Here is a 13,576-nt window from a genome sequence, read left to right on the forward strand (position 1 = left end):
TCAAAGTAGGAAAGATAACTGGGAACAACTTATGTAAGTGTGTCAAAACTTTTCTGCAACAAGTTGCAATAAAATGTGTGGCCTAGCCTGCAACAAAATCAAAATTGTGGGAATTTTAATGAAGTACCTGTGGAATTGAAAGAAGAAAACATAATGCATTTATCATCATGCCTGTTTGAATTTACAAGTGATATTGTTTGGTGAATATGTAAAAAAGTTGTGAAAAGTTCTCAATTCTATCATGTCTTCGTATGATACCACTCACGAACGTGCAGAAAGGTGAACACTTCTTAAAAATGGGTCACCAGAACAAAGATATTATACATGAGCTATGAAAGTTGCAAAACAGAGCTTGACGTATATTTCATCTTACATATTGGTGTAATAAAGATGCATCTGGAGATGAATGAATCCTCAGATAAGAAGATGACTGGTGAATCGAGTGTTTGGCTGACAGATTCCAAATTTAAAATTATAATTTCCTTAAAACATTTTTTTTTAAATATCCTGTGCTGTTCTTAGAATTCTTTCTCATGAGCAATAAATTAAATTATATTACAGACCCTTTTTCTTTGCTTTCAAAAAATTAGCATTATTCCTTTTTGTTCTTTTTTTTTTTGTCAGAGAGAGATAATAAATATTTTAAATCCATTTGGGAAGAAGTGAAAACATATATCACAAACTAACCTCTGAAGCTTTCAAAGTACCCACGCCCTCTCTTCAAAGGAGGCACAATGTCAACTCATAATGAATTTTTCTTATTTCATGGAATGAACTCTCATATAAAGCAACATGAGGATGTTCACTGAGAGCAAAATTTTGTCTGTTTTGTTCACTCTACTCCCTGCACCTGGAACAGGACCTAGCACATGGTAGATGCCCAATAAATATTTTATGTAGAACTGATTGAATAAATGAATAAATAAGTGAATGAATAATTATAGGCATATATAACCCTAGAATTCTAATTCGCTGAAATTCTGCAAATCCTAACTTCATCCATGAGTGTATCAACATAATCAGTATGGGCATTTGATGTATTTAATGTGGTATTCATAATGATGCTCACTCAAACCTGGCAATGTTTTGAGTTGGCCAATTGCTACAGCAAGGCACGTGATTTATTTCCATTCCATTTCATCCTTAAAATTACCGTGAAAATAGAAAAATAATACTAGTTGCTGGCATTGATGGATATCAGGAAATAATTGATAATCAAATTGATGGAGTCAGAAGGGCTTAGTGGCCCTGGGAAAAGATTTGCCACATCAACAGAGAGAAAGTGATGCTTCACTAATGACACCCCTAAGAGCCTATTACTGCAATTTTATATGTTCTCATTATTCACATTTTGGATTTTAGCCTCTCACTTCTAACAAACACTGCTTTGGTTATAGTTCAATGTGATGTCTGTTTAATTGCTAACAATAGCATTAGGGAAGTTAACATTATTTTATTAAAAGCTTCTACTTTTGGGGCACCTGGGTGGCTCAGTCTGTTGAGTGCCCGACTCTTGATTTTGGCTCAGGTCATGATCCCAAGGTCATGGGACCAAGCCCTTTTCTGGGCTCTGTGCTGAACATGGAGCCTGCTTACAATAGTGTCTCTCTCTCTCCCTATGCCCCTGTCCCCCACTTGCACACTCCCTCTGTCTCTAAAATAAAAAAAAAATCTCCTATTATTAAAATTAATGACCCAGTTGAAAGATTGCTCTCAAATTTCCCATTTAGCATTCATTTTGTTTTATTTAAAGTCCTTACCTAGAGTACCCAGCACTACCAATTCCTGGGAATCACATCCATTTCATAGACCTATTTGAATTATAAGTATTAGCATTCAGCCCATTAGGTATCTTGAGAGTAGGAATATAGTCCATGTTTTTAACTGATTAGGGAGTTAAAGTTATATAATAGGACTGAACGGCCAGTTTCTAAAAAGCAGCTCTCCAGTTGACCTCCAAGGAAACCCAAGAGGATGAAATTGTTTTCCCTAGGTTTACCAGTGGATGCTTTGCCAATTGTCCTCACTTCCAATAGTTTATAATGTCTCTGTTCATTTTATAGTATTGCACTTCCATTCTTGTATTTTGTGTTCTTCCTTCAAGCCCTTTAGTCTGGCTGCTTTATTTTTATCCCTCGGTTTTGGAACTTCTATGTTTTAAGTGGTATTTGTTGACATTCAGTTCCGGCTCCCTGTATGTCATTTTGGGGTTTGGAGTATTCGTTTCCTTACTTGGTTTCATCTCCCATGTGTGCATATGACTCTACATACATGTGTCTAGGATTCATGAGCCCCTTCTGCTCCTAGTGTGGCAAGCGTCACACCCTGGACAGGAGGGGTTAACATGTCACACCCCCTCTGGTCACAGCTCTAAAATGCACATCTTCTCATGTCATGCTCTTTCTTACAATCCTTTAATACCTCCCTGGGATGATGCTGACATTCCTTAACAGTTCCTGTGAGACTTTCCATGATACGGTCCAGGCTCACCTCTCCAAGGCCACATTTCATCATTTAATCTCTGGCAATATTGAAATGTTCTCAGTTCTCCAAATCTGTTCTCTCTCCTTTCACATGCTTCTTCCTGTGCTAACAACACATACCTCCCTAATGCCATTTACCCTCAGGACTCAGGTTATGTACCCTGTCCCTTGGAAGACCTTCACTACCACCTTGCAGGTTATACATAGTCAAGCCACCTGCTCCCTGGCCCCTTGTACTATCAGAGAACAACTGATCCCCTAGATTTTGATTACCTATTTACTTTATTCCCTACTGACTTTAAAGTTCTTGAAGACAAGACCTGTGACTTGTTCACTATTTTATGTGTAGAAAAATACTGAGGGCAAATTAACCAGGCAATATTCTTTCATAAACAGAAAGGTAGGTGTTTTGTCTTATTCAGCATTGTATTCTAAAGACTCAAAATCATGAATGTTTTCTTCCTGATTCCTCTAGATTTCTATGAATTTTTCCAAATATTTGAATTTAAGCTTATGTAATAAAAAACAATTCATTTTTTGCTGTTTTAAATTATGATTTTAAAATTTTAAATTACCTTTGAGCATTGCCTTGGCTAGTTCCTGTAAATTTTGGCTATAATTTAGTCATCGTCATTAATTCCTGAATAGTTTATAATTATAGATTTATAGTTTTGGTCTAATATTTAAAAGACTTCTTGTATAATTTTTTTAATGTTTATTTTTGAGAGAGAGAGAGAGAGAGAGAGCGAGCAAGTGGGGGAGGGCAGAGAGAAAAGGGAAACAGAGAATCTGAAGCAGGCTCCAGGCTCTGAGCTGTTAGTACAGAGCCCGACGTGGGACTTGAACCCATGAACTGTGAGATCATGACCTGAGCTGAAGTCGGATGCTTAACTGATTGAGCCACCCAGCTGCCCCTTTAAAAGACTTTTTGAATTGTTAAATGATTGGGATCCTTCTTTAATATTTCTTCTATAAATATCTAGTTTCACTCTTTTGCAAAGTAAATATAGATAGCAATTTTTGGACACTTGGAATTTATGTAGGTTTTTTTGGCAAAGTATATCTTTGCTATATATAGATATGTTTTAAGGGTCATGTATACTAGTTAACTGTTTAAAGCCTTACAAAATCTGAAATATATACAATTCTGAATTTATTAGTCTTCATTATATATATTTTATATAATTGATTAAGGGCTAAGAAATGTGTATTTAGTTGTGCCTATGCCTTATTATCATTAAATGCCAAGAAATTTTCTTTATGTATTTTGACACATTTTACAAGTTTTATTTTTTATTATTTTAAAGATCCTCTTTCATCCATGTTAAAAAAATCTACCTTCTGTTCTACTTTGTTCAAACTAATAAGGTTATTTGTCTCATTTTTCTTAATAATGCCTAACTCACTGCCACCCACTGTTTTATGTGTTACCTTTCCTTGCTGGTTTGCTTAAGTTCTGTCTTTTTAAGTAAAGCTCATTTGATTTTGGAGTGCTGTGAAATGTCCCTTCTGTCTCCCCTCAAGCCAAATGAGAGGGGATTCAAGGAAGCCCCTTAAAGAGGTTGCCTTGTGTGCTGGGGTTTGGGGCACAGTTTGTTGCCCCAAGAGCTACAAGACTCACTGCCTTAGGAAAAACTTGCATTGCCAGAGGTCTGTGGAAAGAAGAATTCATGAATGCTTTCTGGCAACTCCTGAGGGCCACATAGAAGAGAGAGACATAACTGCAGCCCCCTTTCAGGGGTGATAAGCTCTTGAGAAAATGTAACGGGCCTCAGAAAATCAGGCTGAAGTCCTGAATGTCCAGGCAAAGGAGACCTCACTTGTGTTATGAATGCAATAATGGGAGACCCTGTGCCCAGTGACAGTTCCATAGAAATCACAAAGATGCTCCATGAAAAAGAATCAGCCTTAAATCCCTGCCAAGCCCAGAGGAAAACAATGCCAGATTACACTGGTGCCTGTCAAATAAGAACTTTCTTGGAGTTTACGGCTCTCTAACACCTCTGTGAAATCTAGAAGATCAGGATCCAGGCTGTCGACAAAGAGGAGAAAGTGAAATAAAGGAGGTAACTGGAGCCCTCCACACACTGCAGGCTTACAACCCATTCCTTAACCTGAACAGGGAGGGAAGAAGTTGTTGTTGTTGTTGTTGTTGTTTTCAACGTTTATTTATTTTTGGGACAGAGAGAGACAGAGCATGAACGGGGGAGGGGCAGAGAGAGAGGGAGACACAGAATCGGAAACAGGCTCCAGGCTCTGAGCCATCAGCCCAGAGCCTGAGCGGGGCTCGAACTCACAGACAGCGAGATCACGACCTGGCTGAAGTCGGACGCTTAACCGACTGCGCCACCCAGGCGCCCCTGTTGTTGCTGTTTTTAATAACAATTATTGTGGGTCTTGTTTGGCAGCCATATATATTACTGACATATAGTTGACACACAATATTACATTAGTTTCAGGTGTACAACATGGTAATTGGACAAGATTATGCCTTATGCTATGTTCACCACAGATGTAGCTACCATCTGTCTCCATACAAGGACCGCTATTACAATACCATTGACTATATTCCCTATGTTGTACCTTTCATGGCCGTGACTTACTCATTCCACAATTGGAAGCTTTTATCTCTCACTCCCCTTCACCCATTTTCCCCATCTCTTCGCCCCTCCTCTCTGGCAACCATCAGTTAGTTCTTTGTATTTATGGGTCTATTTCTGCTTTTTGTTTGTCTATTCATTTGTTTTTTAGATTCCACATGTAAATGAAATGATATAATATTTGTCTTTCTCTGTCTGATTTATTTCACTTAGCAGAATACCCTCTAGGTCCATCTATGTTGTTACAAATGGCAAGATCTCATTCTTTTTTACGGATGATTAATATTCCTCTGCGTGTGTGTGTGTGTGTGTGTGTGTGTGTGTGTGTGGTACATATCCAGTGTATACCACATTTTCTCTATTCATCTATCTATGGGCACTTGGGTTTCTTCCATATCTTGGCTATTGTAAATACTGCTGCAATAGTCATAGAGCTGCATATACCTTTTTGAATTAGTATTTTCGGGTTTTGTTGTTGTTGTTGTTAAATATCCAGCAGTGGAATCACTGAGTCATATGGTATTTCTATTTTTAATTTTTAAGGAACTTTCATACTGTTTTCCACAGTGGCTGCACCAATTTACATTCCTACCAACAGTGCACAAGTTTCTTTTTTCTCTATATCCTTGCAAAAACTTGGGGAATGGAGGAAGTTTTAAATGCAGCTGGGAGTCTTGACCATTACTTCGGAATGATCATTTAAAGACTAAAATTAAATGTTTTATGACTAAAAGTGACCAGAGGACTTTTTGTTTTCTGAGAATGATCAGAAAAGCCTTGGGATCTGCTTAGACTTCATTGAAGGGGCACAGGATTAGTCTCACAGAAGAGATTTGAATGAGCAGTGAGGGAAGAGAACAGAATTTTCTGTTTAATTCTAGGGAAACTGTTTCAGTGACAGTATACTTTTCCCTCTGTGTGTTTTCCTGGATCAGTGGTTCTTACATGTTGATGCAAATCAGGACACCTGGAGAACTCAGAAAGAACACTGAAGAGTAGGCTCATTGAAGAGAATAAGCCTGAGCTTCTGGAGTTATACCAACTTCCCAGGTGATTCTGATTCCACCTAAGGTTTGAGAACCACTGTCTTGTCGGTGGAAAAATGGATGAGGCTGTGTCATGAGCTGCTTGCTAAATGCAAATTAAATCAGAATCCCTTCTGGAAGTTATCTGTAACTGGACTCAGTCCTGTTTTTCAAATTGCGTATTCTTCCTGTCTGTGTTTCAACCTTATTCCTTTGTCTCATTTATTTATATCCTAAAGAACTAATGTCCTCACCACTCCATAACCATTCTACCTTATCTTGTGTCTAATTACCATAATTAGGGTGCTTCATATTCTATTTTAATTTTATGCATCATCAGGCTGTGTGCTGAAGGCCCAGGAAAGGACTTTGGCCTTGATACAGTGAGGTCTTAATTAAGGAAGATTCTTCCCCCATTTCTCTAGATTTATTATTTTGGCCTAACATCCTTTTATGTTAACATAATTTAGTTTAAAAATCTACACATTGGACAATTAAGCTTTTTATTTTAATTTTCCCCTTCAGTTAATCATCAGTATTTGAAAACAATCCATTTGCTGTATTGATGAATGTATCAATGACTTGTATATTAGTTTCCTCTGGTTGCTGTAACAAATTACCACACATTTCAGTGGCATAAAATATATTTTCTCACAATTCTGGAAGCCAGAAGTCCAAAATCAGTTTCACTAGGCAAATCCGGTGCTGGCATGGCTGCACTGAGCCCTCCAGAGGCTCTCGGGGAAAAATCTGTTCCTTGCTTCCTTCAGCTTCTATGGCTGCTAGCATTCCTTCATTTGTGGCCGCATCACCAGCATCTTCAGATCTCTCTGTCTGCTGCATCTTCACACTGTTTTCTCTCTTCTACGTGTGTCCGTCTCATAATTCCTTCTGTTTCTCTTGTATAAGGAGACATGTGATTCCATTTAGGGCCAACCAGGTTAACAAGGATAAGCTCTTCATCTCAAGGGCCTTAACTTGACCACCTATTTTGCCATATAAGGTAATAATCACAGGTTCTGGGGATAAGGAAGTGAGTATTTTGGGGGGGGACCCAGTTTTTCAGCCTACCACAAATTATATTGCTGTGACATTATGACCTCTGTGTAATATTTCACTGTGTAAATACACCAGTTTATTTATATCAATGGGTCCCTGGGTAGTTTTCAACTCTCTGCTATTTTAACTGGTGCTGTTAGAAGATTCTTGCCCATGTCTCCTGTTGTACAGATGCATGAGCTTTTGTAGCATGTATGCCTAGGACTAAAAATTATGGTCATGGAGTGTGTGAATGTTCAAGTTTTGGAGGCAAGGTCAAACTGTTTTCCACAATGGTTTCACTACCTTTACAATGGTAATATACAAGAAATCTTGGGAGTCTACAACCTCCCTGATACTTGGCATTTTTGCATTTCTAAAGTTGTGCAAATTTAATGGCTGTAAAATGGTATCTCATTATGGTCTTAATTTCCTGGCACTAATCATTAATAATATTTAATATATTTATTTTTTAAGTTTATTTATTTTGAGAGAGAGAGAAAGAGAGAGAAGAAGGGAGGAGGGCGGGATAAAGAGAGAGAAGGAGAAAGAGAATCCCAAGCAGGCTCCTCACCAGCAGCACAGAGCCCAATGTGGGGTTCCAACTCACAAACTGCGAGATCATGACCTGAGCCAAAACCAAGAGTCAGATGCTTAACCGACTGAGCCACCCAAGTGCCCCTATTATCATATATTTATTGTCAATATGCATTTTACCTACAGTTAAATGTGTCTTTTTATCCATATACTTTCTGCTTTTCTTATTGATTTTTAAGGAGTTTTAAAAGATATATTCTTTATAGCAGTCTTCTGTTGTTGCAAATGTGCAAATGTTTTCCTTCATCATAACCCTTCCCCATCCCCACCTGTTTCCTTAAGGTGTTTTGTATGAACAAAATTTCTTACTTTTGATACAGTACTGTTTATTTTTTGTTTTTGTTTTTGGTTTTTGTAAATTAAGAAATCTTTACGTAGTAAAGATTTACCTTACTTAAAGGTAAGGTATGTAGTAAAGATTTACCTTACTTAAAGGTAAGACCTTACCATTAAGGTCTTAAAAATATTCATCTATATTTTCTTCTAGATGTTTTATATTTCCATTTTTGCATTTAAAATCCCTATTTCACTTAGAATTGTTTTATTATTAAATATTATTATTATTATAAGCAGTAGGGATCAAATTTGACCTTTTTCTGTAATAGATAACTTTTTTCCCAACTCCAGTTATTAAACAGTTCCTTTTTCCCACCTCTGCATATATCAAATTTCCACCCTGAAGTAGCCCTATTTTGGGAGTTCTTTATCTACTCTGCTGGTCACTTGGTCTCTATTACTATGGCAGCCATTGTCTTAATTATCCTGGTGTCATCATAAGCTCCAATTGTTTAAATTTCCTTAAGTAATATCTTATGTTAAAAAATGATCTCTATGGATGAAACATATTTTGCATGTGGTATTATCCATTGTAAACATTTTTTTTGAAAATATACATTTTTGAAAGGAGTGGAATTAGTTAATTCTGAAACCAGACATTTATTAAATATTCTAGTATGGAAGAAATAAAAATGTCTTCTTAGTATTGGTATATTTGGGATTTTATTTGTAGAGTCAGCATATTATAAACTAAAGAACCGCAAGTTTTAAGTTCAAGGTTAGTGTTCACCAAAGATACTTATGGGTTGCTACTTGTTTTTCCAAGTATAAAATGGGCCTGATGCAGCTTACACCTCAAAGTGAATTTTTTGGTGATAAAAATGACAGATTTCACATTTTCTAATTAAGTGAGGCTTAGTCTTTGCATGTGCTTGAGATTTTAGTCTATTTTAGACAATCAAGTTTCAGCACATTGGAAACATGCGCTTTAACTTAGGGGGTACATTCAAAGTAGTTTCTGATAAGTTGATTGGCTTGGAGAAGATTGAGGGGGCAAGTCACTGTAACTTGCTGACTGCACTTTCATAGATCTGGTGTCACCTGAGGGGAGGCTAACTGGCTTGAGGATGCACACTGAAGTATGACTCCAGGTCCTCTAGTCTGCCCTATATTCTAGAGCAGCTTAAAAAACATACACAGATTTTTTTATACTTAATGGGCACCAACTCTGAGCTAAAACTAATTGCTGGGAACCGGCCCCACTGAGTCCACTGTTGAGTGAGAATTTTTGAGAGGTCAGTTGCTAAGCATAATCCTGATATGAAACATCATATCCTAAGTCCCTTCTCTGGATTTTCTCAGTTCTTCCATATAAAGTTGAAGTAGATATCATTAACAACCAACTGGATCGTCATAGTAACATCTTGATCAATACAGTCAGCGCCGGGCGCCTGGGTGGCTCGGTCGGTTAAGCGTCTGACTTTGGCTCAGGTCATGATCTCACGGTTTGTGAGTTCGAGCCCCGTGTCAGGCTCTGTGCTGACAGCTCAGAGCCTGGAGCCTGCTTCAGTTTCTGTGTCTCCCTCTGTCTCTGACCCTCTCCATTCAGGCTCTGTCTCTGTCTCAAAAATAAATAAACATTAAAAAAAATTTTTTTTTTAATGCAGTAAGCACCATTTGGTAGGAATCACCAAATAGCAGCACCACTGCAACTCCCACTGACAGAATGAGTTCCATCCTCTTTGCCTATTTTACTCAATACAAGTTCAGAGTCTAACATGGAAGCGTCTGTTTGGAGATGCCAATACCCTAAGTGCTGGGAGTGGGAGACAAATACAGGAGTGGGTTTTGCTCTTTTCAGCTTCTATGGTGGGAGATAGTTCAACAAAGACATATGATGGGGAATTCTCCAGATATACAAAGGTATTTCAGATTCTAGGCAGCCAAAGAAACACAAGTGTAATTTGCCCAAAGTCACTGAGCTAAGTGAAAGAGTCCAACTGCAAATCTTTCTACTCTTAAGACTCATGGTAGATGCTGTGTATGATTAGGTAAACAGTGATAATATTTTGGATTTATAGCATTTCTCAGCAAGTAAACAAACCCTGAACCACTTTAACACTTGTTTGCACTTAAAAAATTTAGCAGTTTGAATAATTTATTACTTTATGTAACAGATGACCAACCTGAGAGAAAGAGACACTAAATGGCTTCCCCATGCAAATAGTCGATAGTAGATTTACCATTATTTGTTTTTCCTGACTCTGTTTCAACCTACTACTGTCCATTACCTGCCCTTGGAAAAGAAAAGGATATGGCTACAAATGAAACACTTTGAAGCTGAGTGATGTGTTTTCCTCCCCCAGGCTTTTTGTATGATGCAGGAGGTTAGTAACAGGAAAACTGAAATTTAGGAGATACAGAAAATAATGGATTTGGTCCGACTGGACTATGAGAGGATTAGAGCTGAGTTAAATTATCATAGCTTTAAATAATGCAAAGTCCAGCTTAAATGGAAAGGTACTCTCAAAACTTCTTGGCATATTTCCACTTTAATAATCCAACACCATCTGTGAAAACAAAATGAGTATTATAGGTCTCCACTAAATGGATTATATGTTTCTTAGCAGACACCTGTTCAGAGCACTTAGGTATTAGGTGACTCAGGGATCTAAAACACATCCATATCTATTGATTGAGCCTAGATATCGAATCTAAGTGTCGGGAAATACAGTGGCAGTTTTAGAGAAAAAATATCATGGAAAAATATTATATATCCAGTTTAAGCTCTTTGAATTTGAGATTATCAAAGGCATAGTCTTATTCATTTGCACAGAATGGCTAATTTATGAAATGTGTTCACAGTGCAGACACACTGTCAAACATTGGCTACTACTAGGGCAGTGCAGGTGTGTGGTCGTATATTATGGGCTATAAGTTGGGGAGTTAGGGAGGCCTGTCCATCCACTGGACTGAAAACCTAGGGTTTCTCTATAATGTTAGGTGCGTCTGGCCAATGTGGCTGAATGTGGTGGCCCTGGATTTGTCACTAAAATTTGGGTCGGCTTAGTCCAGATTTTCTTTCTTTTATCTTGTGTTCTTCAGGACCTGGTAAAAAAGCTATAATAAAGATAAGTATAGACTTGAATTTTGTTACAATTTAATTTGTGCTGTAGAAATACACTGAACTTTGAAAAGCAAGCACAGTGATTCAAGAAAAAGCAAAAATTAAATAGGAGGGGATACACATTGCAAGTAAATGTAGCCCACACTCCAATAATACTTTAGAATTAAAAGAAATCAGAATCACCCAGGACTCTGATATATAGGAGAATGAATGCTTTTCAAACTTGAGTTTTTGTGCATGTATGCACAAGGACCTAGGAACAGTTCGATATCTTTTGAAAAATAATATGTTTCGTGATAAAACTCAGTCTGAAATAAGAAATAACATAACTCATTATGTTTCTTGAATGTAGGGGCTAAAGTATGCATATTCCAGTGGATGTTGCTGTGGAGAAATGCATGAAGATAAATAAAAGCAGGCTTAGACAGATATGGCTATTATTCTGTTCTTCAGGACTGGAGGAAAGGAAACGGGTAAGGTAGGATGGCCCAAAAGAAAAAAAAAGATAGATAGAAGTTTGTCCTAGAAGTTTCTTTTCCACCTACTTTACTGGGAGTCCTGCTACCCAATACATAGACTTATAAAAAATGGGAAAAATGACTTTAAGCTAACTGATGATGCTGTATAGTAAATGCATCCTCCATTTAGGTAATACATTTGTGACTTGGAGTGCTGTTGTGGAACATATTTGGGGATAGACACATCAGCACACTTAGGCTTAATTAAAAAAAAAAAGTAGGAGAAAGTAGAAATTGCTCTTGGTCCTGGAAGATAATTGTTTTTCTTATTAATCAAATCTCATTCATAGGTTAGCAAAGAGAAGAGATAATAGAAGTAAGTCTTTAAAACAGAAGGATGTTTGAAAATGGCTATTTTAAGATTTTTTACTCTAGGACAGTGTGTCCTGACCTTTAGTGCTTATAAGCATCACCAGAAGTAGCAAAAAAAAGTAAAAAAGGTAGATTCATATGCTCCATCAGCAGAAATTCTGATTGGTGGGTCTAGGGGAGCTCAGGTATTTTAATTCTTAAAAAACTTCTAGGAGATTCTGAAGCAGATGGTCTTGAGAGAATGTGATGATCCCAGGTCCACAATGAACAGTATTCCTGTTCAGTTCATCAGGAGCAAGGCTCTTACCTGTGTGTAATACAGCTCCAGAGTCTAAATTTAAGATAGGGAATTGTAAGTGAAGAACTGGAAAGGAATTGCAAGGAGCTGAAGAAAAATATTTGTTTGTATTGTGAGAGCTGATAGGAGGACTTTTTTTTGAATTGAAAAAAATGAAGTACAACAAGGTAAAGGTTATGTTCTTTATTTCTAGCAGATTGGTTTTAAGGGATTGTTTATATTTTGTCTCCCTTAATCATATCATTAGCAGTAACAGTTGGTTAAGGGATTTTAGAGGTTTTTTTTTTTTTTTTTTTTTTTGTCAATTACAAGTGTTAGAATACACAGAAATAGATAAAACTCTGAGTAATGTAAACAAACATCCACCCAAACAGGCAGTATTTGAATATGTCATTGTAATAGAATATATAAATGTGAAGATATTTCTGTATCTGCATTTACAAGACATATCTATTTCTGCTATAGATTCTCTGAGGAAAATGTTTGATATATATATATATATATATATATATATATATATATATATATATTTACTATTTGCTTATAGTTCATAAAACAAAAGTGTTGCTTCTTAGGAGGTTGAAAACAGTAACTAAATATAAAGTTACCACATAGCTTTCTGGATACTAATCATCAAAGAAGAGTTCTGGAGCTAGTACTCGTCTATGGACTGGAATTTATTGACTTAATTATAACATTGCTAAGTATGAAAAAAAATCAATGCACCAAAAAAAAAAAATACATAGAAAACACTTATACTGGGACTTTTTCATTATGGATAAGAAAACAGGACAAGAGTTTTGAAGAATGTTATTATATATACCACTAAAATTGCTTCCAATGGAAATTCAAAGGAATAGAATGGTGTGATCATGAAATAAAAAAATGTTAAAGAATAAAGCAGAACATGGCCTAACATAATATGCTGCAGGGAGGGATGTAATGTGTGTCGAAAGACAAACAAAATAAATATAAGAAATTAGGCCAATTAAAGACAAAAAACTTAAGACAATAACCTTCTGAGTTTCCCCAGAGAGGTTAAGAATGCTCTCTGAAGATGGGAACCCATGAGGCAAATGGACCCAGATGATTCTAAGGAAGAAGAAAAAGGGAAGCAATGATCATGAAATTACAGATCTGGGAGGGATTTGAGAGATTAGTCAAATGCCGTCTGCAGCAGTCCTTCAAGTTGATGGCCCTACTGCCACAAACATCACATAGAATGGCCTCTCTAGTCTCCATTCATGATTCATAGAATACATATTTAATAGTCTCCCTTGACTCATTTTTTATATCTAGTAA

The 13,576-nt window shown here is 36.8% G+C and overlaps 1 protein-coding gene and 1 pseudogene across 1 annotated transcript in view; both read left to right on the forward strand.

The window, feature by feature from the left end:
* The window catches only part of LOC101086819, a 56,551-nt pseudogene that overhangs the window by 42,307 nt on the left and 668 nt on the right, over window positions 1-13,576 (forward strand).
* The window catches only part of PDE3A (phosphodiesterase 3A), a 537,920-nt gene that overhangs the window by 13,255 nt on the left and 511,089 nt on the right, over window positions 1-13,576 (forward strand). The window lies entirely within an intron of this gene.

Source organism: Felis catus, chromosome B4 (assembly GCF_018350175.1).
Source record: "Felis catus isolate Fca126 chromosome B4, F.catus_Fca126_mat1.0, whole genome shotgun sequence".
Taxonomy (NCBI): Eukaryota; Metazoa; Chordata; class Mammalia; order Carnivora; family Felidae; genus Felis; species Felis catus.